Here is a 20,742-nt window from a genome sequence, read left to right on the forward strand (position 1 = left end):
TAAAGTATGTATAGTATGTAAAGAATTATATAATGTGGAATACATTTATTCATAATCCTATTTTATGCATTTTTAATGTAAGAAAAAGGTGAATGGATTTTCTTATTTACCAGGTTATCAATGTTTTTGTCATTTGTGCCAAGCACCATTTAGATGTAAACTAGAATTCAGCCAAAATGCACAAACTCAGGAATTTGGTAACATTCTTGTTGGTGAAATAATCAGTTAGTAAATGCAGTGCTCAAGCAGCAAGGCAGGCCCACAGAGCTAGGTATGTTACAAACCAATTATTTTAGTCCCCAGAGAAATTATAGCCACTTTCAAACAGGAAGCTACAGTCTGATTTCACACATTGTTAAAAGTTTCCCATACAATGCAAATGCCTGGCTTCTCATGTGGTTTTTAAGTGTTTTGAACTGGCCTGCWTATTTTGGGCTGTAAAAATGCATGTTTTTTCAGTGCAGTGCATGATAGGTACTATCTTACTACTGACATGCTAGTAAATAGCTTGTGAATTTACTGCAGCATTACACAAGCGAGTTCACACATAATGCCCATAAAAAGACAGCAATCCTACTGCAGTGGGATGACCAACGTATTTCCAAAACAATGCTTTGCAGCAGCTGCTGTCACAGGCAAAAGTTAGTTAGAGCCTGCCGGGTTGATTGATGATATAGAGAAAACACATTGCCCAGTGCCTTGGCCTCACAGAGAGAACTGCGTACACGAGCTAGTTCCAGTTCAGCTCCCAGTGATGACAGGTTCGGGCAGATTAAGTACAGAACTATGGCCAAGAGTCTGGATCCATCAAAAAGATTTAGTTATCTATAGATTTTGATTCTTAAGTTGTAGGCATTTCACCTCGCAGAGTGAAGTCCAGACAGAGCAGCTTTCTTCATCACTTAGGAAAGTCTGACTGCCAAACGTGTAGCCTGCTTGCACCAGGCACGGCAATGTGTCCGAAGCTCCCCTCTCCTCTGGGTTTGGCCAGCTGTGCTTGCTGCACGCAGGGATTTACCAGGAGGGAGGGTGGTCCAGCCAGTGATTTTTAGTCAGACGACTGCAAACACATGCAGTAGGCTACGCAGGCCCATGAGAAGGATTCAGAGCCCCCAGCACTTGTCCTTCATTTTCCTGCTCCCCAAGCAGATCAGTGCCCAATACCTGGCTGCATGCCATAGGCATGTACCTCCACATAACACCCTTTAGCGGCAAGTTCCATGGAACTCACTCACTATCATCTTTTCAACTTGATGGGAGGCAAAACAATAACCTAATCCTTACAGCAGGAAGAAGAGGACTCAAGTTCAATGCTTTCCTCAAGTAGACAAGATTTAAATCACACCTCAAATGTCCTAAACACCAAGCTTTAGGCTCAGCCCAATAGAAGTAGAAGTTGTAGAAGTGCTGTGCCCGTTTGGCGAACAAAAGGCATGTGAAATTGTTGGGATCAGAAAGAGAATTCAAGAAAGTGTTATTTTCTAGTGCTGTGCTGAAGATACGCAGCAGTCAGGAGGGAGGTTTGCGTCCTGCCTTTTTATTAATGATCTTCCAAACCAGCAATGTGGTAATCAGATTCACCGACCACACAGCCAGGCACTGTCCAACACAGAAGAAGAGCTGGGTATCGTACAGCAAGGGCAAGCTGCGGCGACTACACAGATGGACATGGGATGAAACAACACGCAGCGCAAAGTCCCACAGTGATATTCTAAGACCTAACTTTATTTCCTAGAAATTAAGTATGTAGTCTAACATGCTCCAGGCTCCTTTTAGAGCTCTGCAGAGAAAACATGCATCTCCAGGAGATGATTCATCTTGTTCCCAAGTAGTCAGGATGAATTTTTTCTGGAATTGCCTCTTTCTCTAAAGGATGCCGAGCTGCTAGCAGGTATTTAAAGCTCTCACCTGACTTTTAGATGGCTGAAGTTTGGTGAGATGGACCTCACCCTTATAGACTAGTTTGGATATGACTTCTCATTAGGATTTTCAATAATAGTTCAAAGTAATTCAAAGAAAAATCAAATTATCATCACCTTCCACTCTGATTACCTACTCATCCCAAAACCGGCTGCAGGTAGAGGCGCTCCTGTATCTATGCAGACACCTCTGAATCAAGCAGTATGCACGCAGGCATGAGCCAGGGAAGTACATCTGTAGGATAAGGGCCTTACAGTCCAGTTCTCATTGCACATGGGAGTGTGGCTAATTCATACAATCAAATCTCCAATAGGTAAGGGACAGCACAAAGAACTGCCAGTTGCCTAACGTTAACAAAGCAAAATGGACTTTCAGACTCAGACTTTCAAATACAATGGTTGTGCAAAGCTATATAATTCTCTCACATAAACAGAGGTAAATCTTAATTTCTCTTATACAATAAAACTCTAGACGGCTATCCTAAGCAGCCATGCCACTGCCTATCAAATATCTGCTGTATAGCAGAAACTGCCTTATAATAAATACGAAGGCAAATTGTATATCTTATATTTAGTAATAAATACATAATTTCTTAACAAAAAAGTGGTTTGAATGGTTAGGACCAGAATAGAAAAGCATAAGTAAGAATGAAATTCTAAATTAAAATTCTTTCATATGCATTTAAGTTGTACGGATATTTTGTTCTCCACAGAAATACAGAGCCAGGGACACAAACTCTTCCATCTTTTCATAGTGTCATCAGTGCTTGAGGAAAAAATGCCTAATATACTGACAACAACGTATTTAAGCAACCACATTACAAACAGCTACCAGATTTAATATCACATTTATGCCATTCTATTTTAGCAAAAGGCATTTCTTATGAAGTCCATCTTCATTTAATTATTTGCATGAAAATGCATGTCAGTTATTTCATTCCATTACAAAAAAAAAAACTAAGGGGCTACTCTGAGAGTACCCAGATTATATTATTCGAAAAAACCCTGTTTTTAATGCATAAATCTATGCTGTAACTAGTTTTTGTTTGCACATGGAAATATATTAGCAAGAAGACCTCAGAAACATAATGTCCTAAAATGTTTTACTTTAGCTGTATTTTTCATAAAAACTGTTTTCCTTTACCTGTATATTTCAGAAAAGTGAATTAAATGTATTAACATCACCTTTTAATTCTGATTTATTTCATTTTATCGTAATTTCCATAATTTTTAAAGAAAAAATAGGACCTGTTAATTATAACATATTTTTATAAAAAAGAAAAAAAGTCAACTAACTGAATTTTGGCAAGTTTAAGAACAGAAGTATAAGGGAAAACATATATCCATTGAGACTGATGGAAAAACTCCTTGTGTACTTTAATAGCAAGACTTCATGTCTAGTCTCTAAATTTTATAGATAATTTGTATTGAGTTTATAGTTTTCACCTACAAAAGTACCTTTCTTTCTTTTTACTGCTGATTTATAAGAGTATTTATATTTTGTCATTTTAAAAGATCCTGAAATAGCTGATTCACTCATATTTTGTCAGTGGAATTCTCGGATTTTCTGCAGGGTTTTTAAATTTGATCTCCACTTCAACACTTAAAAAGGATGGAATACATTTTAAGATCTGTGCATATGTCAAAATACAAATTGTCTAAGTGAAAAGGGTGCATTAGGACTTCTGGGAAGCATTTTTCTGAAATTACATGTTTTCTACATTTCTCAAGTTCAGCACTCTGGAAATTGTATTTTAAAGAAGGTTTTTACTTAAGAATGAACCAGTTTAGTTTTCTGCTCTATCACTGTCAACACAAAACAGCAAGCAGTCGTCATGTCAACAAATTTTCTGTTAAAAAAAACAGCAAGAGTATTCACCTATCAGTATACTTTACGTTACTATATGCCAGGCAACCTTTTTCATGTTTCCCTTGTCCAAGTCTGTTTAAAAGTTAAAGTTGCGGAAAACCAAATCCCTCTGGTTTTATTTCACTCATCTTCTTTATCAACAAACAAAAAGTTGCAATATAAAATGTTACTTACAAAACAGCCTACCTCATTGTCATAAAATTATACAGTGGGAGTGTAAAAATACAAACAACTTCAGAAAAGAAAAAGCAAAAGCATAAACAGAAAGAATAACCTCATTCTTCAGATGTGAAGTTGCAGCCTACAGTACCAGTCCCTCCACAGCAGGCCTTCCCTTGGAAGAAAAAAATGTTTTAATAGCTATGAGCATGTCTTGCTTCCTTCAATTTGACCTGCTAGCACATGTGAGAGAGACAAGTCCTGAGGATGTTATTTTGAACTAATAACATACACCTTTCTCCCTCTCCATCTCCCCCTCTCCCATTAGAGAAGACAACGTTCCAGAGATGGGTGACTTGCAGTGATTGACCTCAGAAGCTTTAGCATGGGTAGAAGGACACAATTTTTACAGATTTAACATAGATTTATTCTTGGTCCTAAGCTATGCAACAATATTTAAGATAACACTTTCATTATCATTTTTGCATTTAAGAAAAGGTGCAGGTTTTAAAATTAGTATATTACTCGTCAAAAAAGTGATTGTGGAAATGAGACCTCTTTTTAGTTTTAAAATTTAAGAAGTACCCTAACTGCTATAACTTCTCCCATGACAAGTTAAATGTCCTACTGAAAAATGCACTCCCTAAGAGCCATTAAAGCCCAATGACTTACTGATCTGCATAGGATAGAGTAAGGATGCTCAGAGATGATAGAGAACCAAACAAGAACTTATTTGTAGAGGAAATACAGCAAAGAACCAGAGAGGATCTGGATGGACTACAGACTGGAAAACAACTATATTTTATCAGTCCATTGTAAGATTTCAAACACAGACCTAAACACTATCAGGAGACAGGCAGTGAAGCTGTTCTAAAGAGATGGTCAATGAAAGTTATTTTCAAAGGTGTGAAAGTATAAGAACAAGATCATCTTCTCTCAAAGAGATTATAAGCCCCCATGCCTGTAATATTTGGGACTGTATGTCCTGTAACTTTTTATCTCCCTAAGCAAAGCGGAAGGCACTGTATCCTTAGAAACAAGATTTTGGATTTGTGCATAGGAAACCTGTTGTCAGTGTGTTTCACTCGCGCTGGTCTGTTTAGTGGCTTTGGACATGTCACTTCCTCTCCCCATGCCTCAGCTTCCTTGTCTGTGAGATGGCAATAATAACACAGAACTCCTTTGTAAGGCATTTTGACAGTGGCAGGTAGAAAACAATATGAAAGTAGTAAACTTTAATATCATTGCAGTAGCTGTTAGAGCTTTAGTACTTATGCTGGAATTTTGACATGAAAGAACATTATCCTTAATTGTGCATGTGCTTATATGGTAAATAAGGAATTGAGCTAGTGTTACATGATCAGACACCTTTTGTGGCTACCCACAAGTGCTTTGCATTCTATTTTAAGGATGGTTTTCTTCCCATTCCAAACTTGACTACAATGCTCTTGCAATGCTCTTAAGTGGATGTGAAATGATTCCTGTAAATATACTTTGTAAAGCACTAAGGACTCCCACAGGATAAAAGGCAATACTAAATATCAARCATAAGATATTACTTTATTATAATGTCATCTCTTAACTAGCAGGCATTACAACCACAGCTGCCGTCATCCTTGAAATTATCAACTACACAAAGTAAACCTGGTGCCTGCTGGTAGCGTTCCAAATAAAGACACAAAAACTTGGCAAGTCAAGTGAATATGCCTCCAGTTACAGCTCACCTGAGATCAGTGGTAAACATGGTACTGTCGTCTGTCCTACAGGTCTTAGATAATCATTGTCTAACTTTCCACATAAAGAAAAAAGAAAACTTTGATTTTTTTCCCCAACATTTACTGTTGAATTAATGTTTAAACATTTAATCTCCCTCTTGCTCTCTCTACAAAAAAAAAAAAAAGGAGCCTAAAAGAGACAAGGTTTCAGATATAATCTTTAATTAAACTTTAATTTAAATCAGGTATTAGCTGCATAATTAATCAATGAGCAGACAATTAAAGGTACCAGGATTTTCTTTTTCGTGATATCAGCTACTCTGTTACCCCGAAGTTCAACGTCAACATAAAAGGACATGCTAAAGGAGACACAGAACACGGACATTGGCTGCAATTTGCCTGTTTCAGTGTGGGCTTGTATCAGTTAAAACCTTCAGAGAACATTTTCCCTTGAATTTAAGAAAAAATATTGCAGTTCAGAGGAGAAAAGGCTTTATGAGAAACCTAAACTCTGATGAACAAAGGCCAATTCAGACTGAGTCCCTAAAAAACCACCTTCTTTCTCTTCTGATTAGCACTATGCAGGTGATGGTGATACCGCAGTGATTCACGCACTCTGAAATCCCGGCCATCTGGGACAACGGCCCAAAGAGGAAAGTGTTCTGACGACGACTGTACAATTTAGGCAGAAAATTTAGCCACAGGTACCGACACAGTAACTAAGCCGAGCACCTAAAAGCTCACTTCTCAACTTAGGCTATTTGGGATCCTGAATGTAGTCCTCTCCATGTCTATGTCCCTTCCAGACCCCAAATTAAAGATATATGCTGATTGCACTTAATATTCTCCTACAAGGCTGAGTCCAGCACAACATCCATGGCTCAGAGAAGCCAAGCCTGCCAGCTCTTATTTTCCAGGACAGCACCAAGCATCAGACCACAGAACAGTCCGGGAAAAAAGTACCATCTTCCCCCTCTTTTTAAACCTGTGTCAAAAGAAAATATGAAACACAAAAGGCATAAATTCAAAATGATTCCCCAGATGAGTCCTCTCGTATCTATACAGGCTATGTAGGTTACATATTAGTCATTGACATGGACCTGGCAGATGCAACACAAAGGAAACTATACTAGACACCTATTTACACAACCCTGTACATGTATGCAGCTACCCTTGGTAACCTAAATGTAAGAGTCTTGGTAGTCAACTGAATAACACCCTGAGTGAGAGAACATGCTACCTCCATAGGTAAGCAGCTTCTATGGTTAACTAGCCTCACCACCGCAGATTTGCACTCTCCTGTATTCTAATATGAATTTGTGTGGTTTCAATTTTCAGTCAAGTGTCATTTGCTACCTGCATCTGTGGATACATTCTTTTGCATATCCACAGCTGTATAAAACATTTTATTTAAAACACCTGGGTGCTATGTGTTCTTTATCATTTATTAGGATATTGCTTTTTGTATCATCTTTGCATTCTGTCAGCTCTGATTTTCATTTTCAGATGATGGGCAAAAGCATCAACTAATGACAGGAGAAAAATTATACTGGATATAGCTTCAAGTGAAACAGGCTTACAAAACATAGTAAAGGAGATCATTATCAGGTGTTTGCTGGGATAAACAAAACCTGCTATTTGGATCAATTTTCTTGTATGTAGATAGCATGTCACATAAAATCATCTTTGACAGGTTAGGCATGGTGTAGACACCAGAGAGCACACTGGAAGACTGTTAATATGGGTAGAAAACCCTCTAGGTCAAAATTTTGCTCTCAGTCGCACCACCACCTATCCCTACTGGCAATACTCCACATCTGCATAAATGAAAGTTTAACATGCAGCCAATGGCCTGAATTACCCAATAAAGAGAGAATTAAGTTCAGTCACTATAAAAAAAGGAACACGATATAGCCGGACTGTCAGCATAAATTGCTGTGGCAGTTAACGAAAGAATTCCCCATCCACTCAAAAGACAGACTAAAACACAGGGAACTCCAGCACAGCTGTTCAGCAAACTTCTCCTTTTAACCAAGACTGTATATGTTTTAAGCAAATGTTTACGTGATGCACAATTTTTATAACTTTAAAGACTTTAAAAAAGTAACAGTTCAGACATGGCATATGAATCCTTACTGTCCTTCAATGGTATGGATATCCTTGAAGCAAACACCCTCACCTCCACTTAAAAAATGCAGTTGGACTTGCCTCCAAATTCCATAAATTAGATGTCAGATACAAGAGCCTCCTCTCTGTAACACCATCATAAAATGGAAGACTTTATTCCCTGGATAGCATATACATTCAAGTAGACAGAAGAGAGAAAATGTATTGATTTACATTGGAAGCATAGGAAAATATTTTAATACAATTTATTTAAAGGAATTTTCTTTCTCATAAAATAAAAACAATGCCAAGCTTCCTCAGATCCACCCTCCTCTGCTTCCACAAAGGTTAAGACATTCTAACAAAAAATTGAAGCATATATTAAAAGATTTTATCGTAACAGCTAAGCAACAAGTATGAAAAAGATATGAATTGCAACAAATACTGTAAGAGTAGGTTTCAGAGAAGAATAAACTGCAGTTTCAGTGTGACACATAAATGGGTATCACATGTAATTTTTTAACAGATCTTTAGAAATGAAATTTCCATGTGGTGGAAAATTCTTCCATGTCAAGATCTTTTTACCCTGAGAAAACTAAAACATCTAAATATTGAAAATTTTCACAAAACAAAGATTTCGGCTTTGAAATGACAACCCAGAAATGCTAACGTTTCAATGCTTCTAAATGTCATTTGGAAATTAAAGATTTCATTTCAAATTTCACAGCAGAAAATCTGGTAAAAACTTATATGTAAGAATCCTTAACAGCTGTAACATCACGTCTGTTATTCAATGACTAAATGACTATATATCTTTGCCTTTCCTGCTCTTAAAGGAAAACAAGATGACTACAAACTTTATGTAAGGTGAGGCTGTCATCCATCCATAGGTAAAAATAAACAATTTTTAAATGTTAAAGGAATCAAACTAGGAGACATCATTTTTCAAAAATCCTGTAGCCTTTGTACTTTGAAGTGTATCATTTTTAAAACTGAATCTTCCCAAAACACACCAATACATGAGCAGAATTATAATGTATACTTAGCAGTAAAAGGCCCATTCTTTTAACAGAGTACTGAAACTTCATGTATTGAATAGGAGTAGTGTATATGTGCAAGTTTAAAAAATTACCTGCAGTGAAACCAATACCCATTTTCATCCAAATTTGATATGAAATGAAAGAATTACTGCAGCTTTGATACTGCTAAGATACAGCACACAACTAGATGTATCACAGACATAATCCTGGCTTTATTGAAGTCAATGATTAATCTCAGAGTGACTGATATCTTCCAGTAAGTAAATGCCATACATCTATCAGTGAAGCCTCAAAAGGAAAAAAATATGTACATATCCAAGTTTATTACAGGTTGTGTGGTCATCTGGGAAACATTACTGTCATTTGATTAAAATTCTCCCTGACCAAATTCATTAAGTTAAAGAATTAAATCCAACTTTTTATTGTTAACTTGGGAGTTTGTCAGGGTGTTTGAAAATGAAAACTAGTTAGTGGAAAAAAATTAATTAAGCTCTAAACAGGGAACTGTAAGTAAGATTTGCTGGTATCGGCAGAGAACATAGATAGGATGGACATTCATAGCCCAGAATTCCTCCCAGACCCCCACATTTAGACATAAAGAAACTCCAGCACAAAATCAGGAATGAGCAAAGCTGTAGGCTCCCATGTTAGCTTAAGGTGGGTTATTCTGAAAGGTATCACTCAAAGGAGAATTAAATCAGTCCTGTTGGGTTTCATGGCTGAAACATGCCCACATGGAAATCCAAGGAGTCCCAGGGAAGTAAGTATGGTTCCCATCATGCTGAAAAGCCAGTCTGAGAGCAGGCATTGACACTTGTGAAATCTTCAAAGGAAGACCTCATTTACTGCGTATACCGGTACTGTTCCACTAAAGCCCAAGTGGAACAGATGACCTCAAATTGATATCTCACTTGTCAAAGTATTTCAAATTAACATAAATTATTTAATATCGGTGAACCTACAGAAAGACTGACTCTTCAGCTGGTTACAAACATGGCTTTGGGTAGCCAAAGCTGAGGAAGAAATAAAGAGAATCCTCTATGCACTGGGATACTATGTAAAAAGAGTCCTTCCTGGGCCTCTTCGAATTTTTGAACCTACATCCCTCTTCCTCACACCCCCTTTTATTTTTGGATGAAGCTATTCAGTTAAACTTCACAAATTGTTTTGCAAAAAAACTACTTTTTCGATGAATAAATGATTTGTCCCCTGTAAAATTTACATGCCCCTATTTATCGTTTGGATTTGATTTCTTTTACCTRTAATTCCCAGCAATGTAAAGAGATTTCAACACCTGCAATTTAATAAAGACTGCCTGCTCTTTACATTAGTTGATTGTGGTCTTGGTCCTTCTCTCAGCAGTCAGCCTGTTAGAGAGGGAGCCAGTAAAAAGACTGATGATTTATTTCATCCTGAATGGAAAGATGTGACCTACGGGGAGGACTGAGTAGTTCACTCTTGCTCTCAGAGCAGAACTAGCAGTGGTTCAACACTAACGATGTCTTAAACACTGGACTAGAAATGGCGTAGACTCTTCTTTTAGGAGTTGCTACTAAAAGCTGACTGCCCAAACCACTACGCTCTCACGTTGTTCTCCTGCAGGAACTGTCATCATTGGCAGAAGCTGCAGGCATGAGAAGCTGCAGAACATGAGCCTCAGGAAAGTGGTCCATTCTGTGATGGCTGCTGAAAATTGGACCAGCAGAGGATTCCACTTGCTGGCAGAAAGGTCAAACTATATGGTCTCAAATGCAGGTACTTGTAGGTTGTCTCTGGGTACGTTCTCTTATTTATTGAGCCTTGACTTAACCCATGCTTTAGCCTTGCATGCATAGCTTAGATAGATAGTAATATATATAATGGCTTTATTCTCCACATAAAACTGAAAAAATATATATGCTGTACAGAATATGAGAATAAAATAAGAAGATGGGAAGTGAATATAAGCACTTACTAGATTTTAAGTTACATTATATAGACAAAATTCCGATTTTCTCCAAAAAAACATTAAAAATATCAGAGGGTTTTTTTAGTTGAAAACAAAAAGACCCTGATTGTTACTCACTTTTATTGAAAATACATTGTAAATAGCTGACAGTCAGTTCACCTACGATATCTCTAATGTCAGGAAATACAATTGATAAACAAAATCTCATTTTAGCTTTATTCAGTGGCATGGTCATGTTGCAAAACTCTTAATTTAACTAGGATCCTTTTCAGGACAACCAGCACACAAACCTGTATCTTTAGAAATGTTAAAAGTTATAAAAAAAATACATCTGCAAATAAAAGAGAAATGGTGGTGAAAAGCACATATGGGATTTTCACTTTGGCTCCAATTTAGCACTTCACTTAACCATGTATTTTACTGCACTGAATTTGGCTAGATTAGGCACATATTCCAGTTGGATTGGTCTTCTGGACTCGATCTCATTGTGCTCTRTAAAGTCCTCTCCCCCAAAACATTGAAGGATCTATTACAAATGAGATGAAGAACACCTTTTTATACTAAAAAAATACTTAGACTTTAGCACCCCATTTCATTTTGTAATCACAAGATCTCTTATAAAGTCTCATAAAGGGTTTCAACGCTCACTTTTTGTATAAAATTTAGATGAGAAAAAGCACTTGAGAATATGCTGCAGAAAAAAGACCTTCAATGAGAAGGAGGAAGAGGAATAAATAACAAGACCTCATCCATCCCTTCTGTTCATGGCCTGAATCTTGCAACTATATCCACACCAGCATACCATACAGCCATTCATGAGCATCTTCCTTTTCAGAGCGAGTTGCAATATTTTAGTAAGACAGGGGAAGGAAAATCAGGAAAAAGTAAATAAAACATTAACATGAAAACTTAACATTTCAAGGATGTAATTCATTGAAAAATGTTATATATTTTTTCTTAATTTTACTAACAAACAGCAGTTTCATGCTGGTTGCTCTGATGTGTTAAAGCAGTATACCTTTATCATGATAACAGCTCTTCAAAGTCCTAACTCTCCTGTAGGCTAGTAAGGACATTATAATTAAATCACAGAGGACTTAATTCTCCTACACTTCCATATGGATCTCAGAACTCATAAAATTATTTTTTCTGCCTATTAAACACAGTGCGAGTGGAGGAAACAAAGCAAAATAAAATGAAAAAACAGCAAATTTTGACCTATAGCAGGTCAGAAGAAACAATCTGCTACTACCCAGCAACTTCCTCTCCAATCTTCTATAAAGCAGGACAGATATTTGAAAACCTGTCGTGAGAATCAGCTTATCAAACCACTAATCATTAATAATACTAAGGCATCATTAATTTTGCAGCTTTTACACTCATTTTAAACACTAGCAAAGAAAACGCCTGGAGTGACTAATTCCAGCTACAAAATAATTTTTTAAAAAGCAATTTAAAGCAAAGAAATTTTCTCTTTTATTGAAAAGAGAAAGACACAGAAGGATGCCAAGTATACAAACTGACAGAAAAGTTATGCTTTGATAGCCCTGAGTATTTTCTTTACTGCTAATTATTTTCAACATACCATCAAAAAGCTCTTAAATATTTTCAAGAAATGCTTTTGCTACCTTTATCTTTTAGAGTCTTTAAAGAGCTACTTTCTATCTGCCTATCCTTTCTAGCATTTTGAAAGACAAATTCTGCACATTTGGCTCTCTGCACAACCATCTAAATAAGTGTCCTGAAAAATGTTTTTCATCATGTATAAATTAGGAAATATTTTGAAAATAAAGGGCTTTTCTAATCAGAAGCCTGCATTCAGGACTTTCTACTGGTTGTAGCCTTCGTGCTAAAACGTCTTATCATTAGCAAGAGATGTCATACTGGAGCTCATTTCAAGATTGCCAATCAATTTCCATCTTATTTTTGAAAATTTTCACTCAGTATACATTAAATATAATATTTCATTATTCAAATATTAAACATTCTTTCATGTTAAACTAGCAGTACCAATGGGTAGGAGCCATTTTCAGTCATTTTTACACGAACTTCCACAAAACTGCAGTCAATCTGAGATGCTGACTACATTTCCTCTGTCTATTCTGGGAAAGTGGAGGAAAGTTAAATTTTTAATTTGCACTCTACCAAATACTGCTACTAAAGAAATGCAATCACTCTGACTCTTCAACCTGCTTCCACGTGGGTCAGTTCTTACCTAGATGCCCACTGCTGCTTGGATGATGTCTAGCACTGCCACGTGCACATACAAGTATACCATTCGTATAAAGTCCAAGAAGCCCAGAAATTCAGAAGCAGAACAGAAGTATGTGTCAGCTCTCCAGTGAACTCCATGCATAGATGGAGACAACAGGGAATTCACTGGGCCACTGTTTGCCTCTGCTAGAATCACAGCTGATTATCTTGCTCAGCTACTTATAGATAGGAAAAATAAGTACCACTAGGAAGTCTAAGCAAAATGTCAACAATTTGTAAAACAAAAATGTTCCTACATGTAGTTAACTGAGTCATTTCCTTATTGCCCAGGGATAAAATATTTCCATGTGCCACATTTGTAGCAAAGACATTAAAAAATGTACACGTTAGTGCCTGAAACATTTTACTAATCAGTTAGCTCTCCTAGCTGGATCATTTTCTTTCATAAGCCTACTGTAAGAACAGTATATCCAAAGAGAAATGAAATCCCATAGAGAATATGGTTATGGCTCGCTCTTTATCTTTTTCCTTGTTTGAATTAAAAAGCAATAGTCCAAAGCAGAAAAGGCTTTTGTATATAAGTTGCAAAGACTGATAACTACAATATTTTCTCCATATTTTATATATGTTCCTAAAGTGAAATATAAACATTTTCAAAGCTTTTGACAATTTTCTGTTTTTTCCCCCCCATAGAATTACTTTGCTCCCCAGTCATCTTTATTCCCTTGCTTAGTAGCGTGTTTGATAAGCTCTTATTTATAGCATGCATCTGAAAACAACTTGGAATTTAATTGTATCTAACTGATTTTCAGAAATATATTAAGCAACATCATAGTAAGTTTTCCTGTTGAGTCAAGTACTTGCTAGACTTCATTGTCAATTAGTCAGAGAAACTTATTTGAGCAAATAATGCTTAGCTGTTTATGCATCTGAATTTTTTTGAAAATATTTTTCCCAAGGTTGAGCTGCTGCTTAACTAAACTATGAAAGACAGTTTGTGATAAATCCCAGTTGAGTGAGGGAGCAATACAAAAGTTGGGTTTCTCTTTCCTTCAGCCATGTTCATAAGGGGATAAACTGCAAGAAATACCAATCAATTTGGCAGCATGATAGTTGGAAAGGACAAATATAACCTGGATAAACTAGCCCTAGGCAGAATTCATAGCCTCAAATTCCAGGAACAAGATAGGAACATCACAGGGCATCAAAGCAAGAGTACAAATTCCAAGAGAAGGACTTTAACCAAGCAAATTCTTCAGGCTTAGTTTTCTGTGATACAGAGGAAAAAAAAACAAAACAAACTCCATAAATATATGTTTTCTTTAAGATAGTTTTTAAAAAGTACATTTATTTCATGTAGTGCTCTAAAACAAAGTAGAGAATTCATCCTATGGGTAGCAGACTCATTTATTCAGAGTCTTGACATACTCAACACTAGCTTAATTTCAGCATTACTTTAATGCTGGGTGCTTTTTTTTATGGCCATGGTGCTTTTCTAATGCTAAAACTTATGCTCTACAATATATCTACATCTATACATGTAATATATGCACACATAAATGTATACTCAATATATAAATGTTTTTATATTTATACTGTTTTTACAAAAAAAGTAAACTGGGTTCTAAAATGAAACAGATACATTCTGGGAAAATCTATTTTCAGTAATAAAAATAAATGATGTTTTAGGAATTTATTAAATGAAAGCTGTAACCTACCAAGGAAAGGATAATGAAACAGCAATATGCTGGGAATTAGTAACAATGCAAAGCAAAACAAAGCAAAACCTAAAGGGAGGGCTCCTACTATGCTAAAACAATTTTAGCTGGCTGCTTAAACATTAGGAAAAAGGTATAGTTACTATGCAAGATGTATTACCACAATGATTTCTTTATCTTCTGACTTTAGTTCTTTTAATGGCTTTTCCTTTCTGTTATTGAAGGCAATTTTATCCTTACTTCATGATAATTTAATCTTCAAATATTAGCTCCTAAAATCTTCTTCAAAACCTCTCCATTAGAAAACTGAAGTCTTTAGTTTTAATCTTCAACTTCCATACCAAACACAACAGTTTAGCACAACTTCCTCCTGAGCTACATGCTTTGGATTTGCTAAATATGGCAAAATAAGTTTTTGCTCCAGAATGGCTTTAGTCTTTGCTAAGAAACTTCCTCTAATTAATGACACCTTGCTGTTGTGCAACTACCAACTTAAATTGCAGTAGGCATGTCTTTTAAATAAAATAACAAAAAAACACAGCTCCTATATGGTTTCCCCACACACACTGTATTTTTAAAAAACCTAAAACTTTCTCTTCTGAGAAAAGACCAAGTATTTAATGCTAAAGCCCAGAGCATATTTAACTGGAAGTAAAGCCTTAGGTTTGGAAAGCTGGCACTAGTTACAGCGTGTCGACACCACGCGGGGCAGCAAAAATCCCAAGGAGTACCTACCTACAGGTTAGGCTGAGCAAGCAGCTCAGGAGCAGGTCTCCAGCAATACTGTGGCAAAAGGGCTTCTACACGTATTGGAGATGCACACAAAATCGTAAGTAAGCCAGGACAGAAAGATTATTTTACTTTTGCGCACAATGCCACTGAAACCAGCTAATACTGTTCTGGTAGATGAATTTTTTAAGAAACTATTACAGAACTGGGGATGGAGAGGAGAAGAGTTACAATGATCACAAATGAAGAAATTCCTTTTCAATGGCAGATATAATTCAAAATCTTATCAAAAACACTGCAAGGTTATTTCATTACAGCACATGATTATTTGATTACAGTGCAAAAGTACCTTTGGGGGTAGGAGGTAGGGAAGAAAGGGGAAGAGGAAAAGGATAAGTGAGTACAAAAAAGTTCTGTAACCTAATTAAAATGGGTATAAACATAACTGACAGCAACAAGCTAAGGCCAGATACATTTGGAAAATAAAACATAGTAAAATAATATTTCCATCTCTTGGCTTCAATTCAAGACTGTATGCTAGTCTAAGAAATATAATTTAGTGTAACATAGCTTACTGAAACTAAAAAAATTCATCAGCTTGTGATACTCATGAATTCAGAGTGATCATCTAACAGTTCCATTTCATGTCAAGTCTATGGATAGGAATATAAAGAAGTGGTTGATATCAAGGGATGAAAAGAAGACAAAGCTTGTTTTTTTCAGGAGAAAAAGATCAGTACCTTCTAAGAATATACAAAATCAGATAAAATAAAATGGAAGTAATACCTCGTGTTTTTAAACCATTCATTAATTTTGGAGTTTCCTGAATTAAGAACATTCAGACCTGTAGCAAGATAGTCTTTCCTTAGTTTGTAAGCTCTTTAGGATTGCCTTTTCTTAAAGGTTTGCACAAGATCAGCACAACAATGTCGTATTCAGTAGCAACTAAATGAAATGACTTTTAAGTAAAATGAATCAAATTTTTTTGTTTCTTTCTCTAACAGTGAAGGAAGTTGATAACTTCCATTTTAAAAGTGTTTTTGATAAGTCAGCTTAAATTTTCAGAAGAAAACTTAAGGGCATGTGATAAAAAGATAAGCTTTAATGTACTCCTTAAGTAATATGCAAATAAAAGAAGAAGCAAGGAGGTAGCATCTGAGGAGGAAGCATCTGAGGAGCAGCTGCAGAGCCAGCAATATGATGCACCCAGGCAGCATGTCAGGAGCCCATGGCTTTGTATCATGCAACCCTACTGCACTTTCTGATCACATTTTCTCAAGGTTGGTAAAGCAAAACATATCTCCCTTTTTCATCCAAATAGACACTTTTTTTAACAGCGGCACCCTTCTCACTCTCAGACCAATTTACTGAGTCACACAGATACTAAGCCTGCATCAGTATGAGTAGTTGAAAACAACGATGCACTCACTGATTCAGGTTCTTGGCCATAGCGTGTTTTTTCTGGAAGCCCTGAAGCACAGGCTAAAGACAAGGGAGAGGAATGACAATACAAACAAAACAATGCTTCCCAATTTAAAATCAACAGAGTTTTATGGCGATTATGCCTCTGTGGGAAGCTTCATATAGAACCGCATATTCTAGCAAACCCTTCAAGGCTTCAGTACATTCAAAGTCCTCATTTCTCTTACCATCTTAAAGAGTTTGCATGGCACAAGGAAAACAGAGCGACAGTGTCTTTTCGCTGGCTTAAGGTACACCAAATGTTTTATAATTGAAATAAGAATTGAAACAAATAACTGGGTAATAATGGATGATAAAATAAATATACATATATATACATAACATTAAAGGCAACAGCAATAGATTATAGAAATTCTGTTGTAAAAAACTACTAAAAGAATGAGGTTGAGTAGAGCTTCAAGAGAGGAGTGGAAGTAAAAGTAGAGCAGATAAAGGGCTTCAGAATGAGGGTACGGGCATAAAGTAAAATAGAGAAGAACAAGGATCAGACTGTTTCATAAATTAGCTGCAAGAAAAAAAATGGAGAGGGAAAGAACTGAAAGAACAAAAAGTTACAATTCTAAAGGAAAGAAAAATTAGTGTGATATTGAATGTAATCRTAAGGTAAGATATTGTGATGATTAATATTTGGACATCAATAAAACCAGCTTCAGTGGGAATTCACTGTGTTAAGTGTCAGAAAAAAAATCATTATCAATTTTATTTCAGAGCTCTACATCCTTCCTGAAAACCTCAGTTCTGTGCCTTCAGGGGAATGAGAATCTCACTTTTGACTTCAGCTCAATTTTCTCATAGATAGCAATAGAGAAACTGGAGAAGACTGTAAGGAATAGGTAATTTTATTTTTAATCCATATCATGAAATAAAATTAAGAACAGAATCTTGCTCCTGTTCATGAGTTGCTTTATTCCCATTACACAGAAGTCTCTACCCTGCAGAATTTATAATCTAACATGCGCAGTTTGGAAAAAAAAAGATATTCAAATACATTGTAAGATGCAGCAGTTGCATATCAGGACAAAACACTTTGCCTACTTCATTGTTTAGCATTTTTATGTTTTGAGTGATTTGTGTCTGTCAGAAATAAGAAAGGTAGTTTATTCTACATTATCAGTCAAAAGCCAGTAAAATCGTACATTTTAAAATTAACCATTTCAGAGATGACATTGAAAAGGATCCAAAACAATTTCATTTTTCCACTATAGAAAACAAAAGTCAATTTAAAGAAAAGAAAATCTTTCCCTGTATTACACTACAGTTTAAAGTGGCATAAAATAAAAACTAACATAGCCTGAAATTTAGTAGTGTTGCTGGAGACCCATACATTTAGAAAATATCTACTTTAGTTAAATACAGAGGAGCAGCCTGAAGTGCCTGACAAGCTGTAATCAACATGTTAGCGCTGCTTAGTTATGTCTGAACTATGAGAAATGCAATGTGTGGTGTAGCAGCTGCAGAATGATGACAATCAAAAACTAAATGAATAAGCATAATTTTTATATCAGAAGTGTTGGTACAGCAATTCTTTTTTTAAAAAAGTATGCCAGAACACGAAAGTTCTGACTGCTATTCAAGCTTCTATGAAGCTAAAGTTTAAAGACAGGAAAAAGAATAACTATGAATATAAAGCCTAAGAAATYTGTAGAACTACAGAAGCCTGTAGTCCTCTCATTGGATTTCTAAATTTCTCTAAAATTTAATTCAGTATTTTGTTATCAGTTTGAGAATTACCTTACAGATGAGACTTACCATGCATCTTCTGTTCCTCTGTTGACTACTCTGAATTTCAGCTAAAGTAACTCTGCATCTTGTACCCTAGAAGCTTGTCTAAGCACAATTGCTAATATATATAATTCTCAAGCACATCAAAGGGGCATATGCTTTTGAACATTAAGGAATGAAGTATATGTACAATCTGTTTTCTCAACAGACACATATTCAAAAGTACTAATGCTTTATCTCTTTTTTTGTTGAATACTTCCACTTGTGTCAAATGAAAAAATAAAAATAATGCAATTAAATATAAAGGCCATAGCCCTTCATGATCATGTACACATGTTATACTTCAGAGATGCTCTGAAGCAACTAATCACTTCAATGTTTCATGTTACCTCACTAGATTCTTGCACCGACTGAATTATTCTATGGCTGACCTCACTCTGTTCTGAAAATAAAAGAAGGAAAGTGTGGGATGAAATCCAAAGTGATATAGTATGTCCTGAGTATGAACACTCAGCACTTTGCATTGATGGTTGTCTGAATGGATATTTAAAATAAATATCCAAATATTACTGACTTTGAAAGAAATTCAACTGAAAGTATGTACTTCACAGTTGGCTCAGATTTATACTGAACTGCAGAAACACTAACTGAAATTAATGCAACGTGATTTCAATCTGCATATTTTCTGTGGCTAAATCTTCAAACTCAGGTGCTTAAAATTAGTCAATACTAAATTTCCCTAGTACCATACCTCTACATTATGGCATCTAAATAAGCAGACTGGTTTCCTCACAGCCTGATCACCTGCAGTTACCTAAGACACACTAATGAAATAATCAAATCTTCCTAATGGAGTGTGCTGTACACTGTACAAAAATATCAGTTGTTTAAATTTGAACATCAGAATGTTTTCATATAATCAAAGCTAAATATCACTTAGGCACCTAATCAAATCATAAATTTCTTCCCAGGGAAGAACTGAAATTTTGAATGACTTGCATGTATTAGCACAAAGATAATTGAAGAGAAGTCTCTGAATGACTGTGTTTAACCTAAGTATCAGACACTAAACAGTATGACTTAAGAATGAAAAAAACCCTCAGGGATCTGGAATACACTAGGGTAGCATTAAAAAAAATTAGGAAAAAACCTGTCTCATCAGGACCTAAACTTTCTCAAATGCAAGTGCTTTTACTATTTGGGATTTTTAGATCTGGACTACTTATGAAGATCAAATTGTAAGTTATATTTTCCCAGCTCTGAAGAGTTGCAGCTTATAGTCATGACTACAGAATGGTGATGTTTAATGAGATTACAAGGTTGTTTGATAAAGTTACATTTATGGTTTAGTCCTACACAAACAGATGGAAACTAATAGCTTATAAAGACACAGGTCCAGTAGGTTATCTAATGGCAAACTGAAAGAACCCAAAAGATAGCCGGCAGCAAAAAATCCCTATGAATCAGAGGTATTACTAGTGCCATTTTGAAGGGGTCAGCAAAGTCACTATTTCTGATATTGATGAGTAAATAGAGACCAGTTACTAATAAAACATACTGATGAACAAAGATCAGCGTATTTACAGCTACAGGTAATACAGTGTAATATAAAAGAAATGATAAGCCTGCCCAATTCAAATACAGTCAAATACAAAGAATGAGGCCATACTGAAAAACTGGAAAAGTTGTGATGAAATAGGCTTCAATAATATGATTTTTTTTGTTCCTTTTTGAGAGATGTATGAAAGGGGCAAACCATAGCTTCTGCAATCTAAATCCTCTCTTTTGGGCTTTGAGTACCACCTCTAATCTTCCAACGCACTGTTGTCACATGGGTACTTAGCTGCTTCTCAGTCAGTTTTCAAACAACCACAGACCACTATGCATCCGTTTTATACAAATCAAAATCACTACAGCAGGTCTACTGGGCTAGAAAAATTGGAAAGAGCAGATCGTAGTTATCATTGCACATCGGAGACTTAAAGCAAAAGTTTGGCAAGTGTGTGTGTGGGGGAGGTTTGTTTTGGCCTGATTCACTTTTGAACTTGAAGAATCTGCAGTAGTGTAATATTAGCATATATTGACTAACAAGTCTTTTAATTTTCCACTTAAATGTTTTT

General features: G+C 35.9%; 1 protein-coding gene across 2 annotated transcripts in view; it reads right to left on the reverse strand.

Moving 5' to 3' along the window:
• SLC36A4 (solute carrier family 36 member 4) overlaps positions 1-20,742 on the reverse strand; it is a 133,943-nt gene that overhangs the window by 11,022 nt on the left and 102,179 nt on the right. The window lies entirely within an intron of this gene.

Source organism: Apteryx rowi, unplaced genomic scaffold, assembly GCF_003343035.1.
Source record: "Apteryx rowi isolate R43461 unplaced genomic scaffold, aptRow1 scaffold_332, whole genome shotgun sequence".
Taxonomy (NCBI): domain Eukaryota; kingdom Metazoa; phylum Chordata; class Aves; order Apterygiformes; family Apterygidae; genus Apteryx; species Apteryx rowi.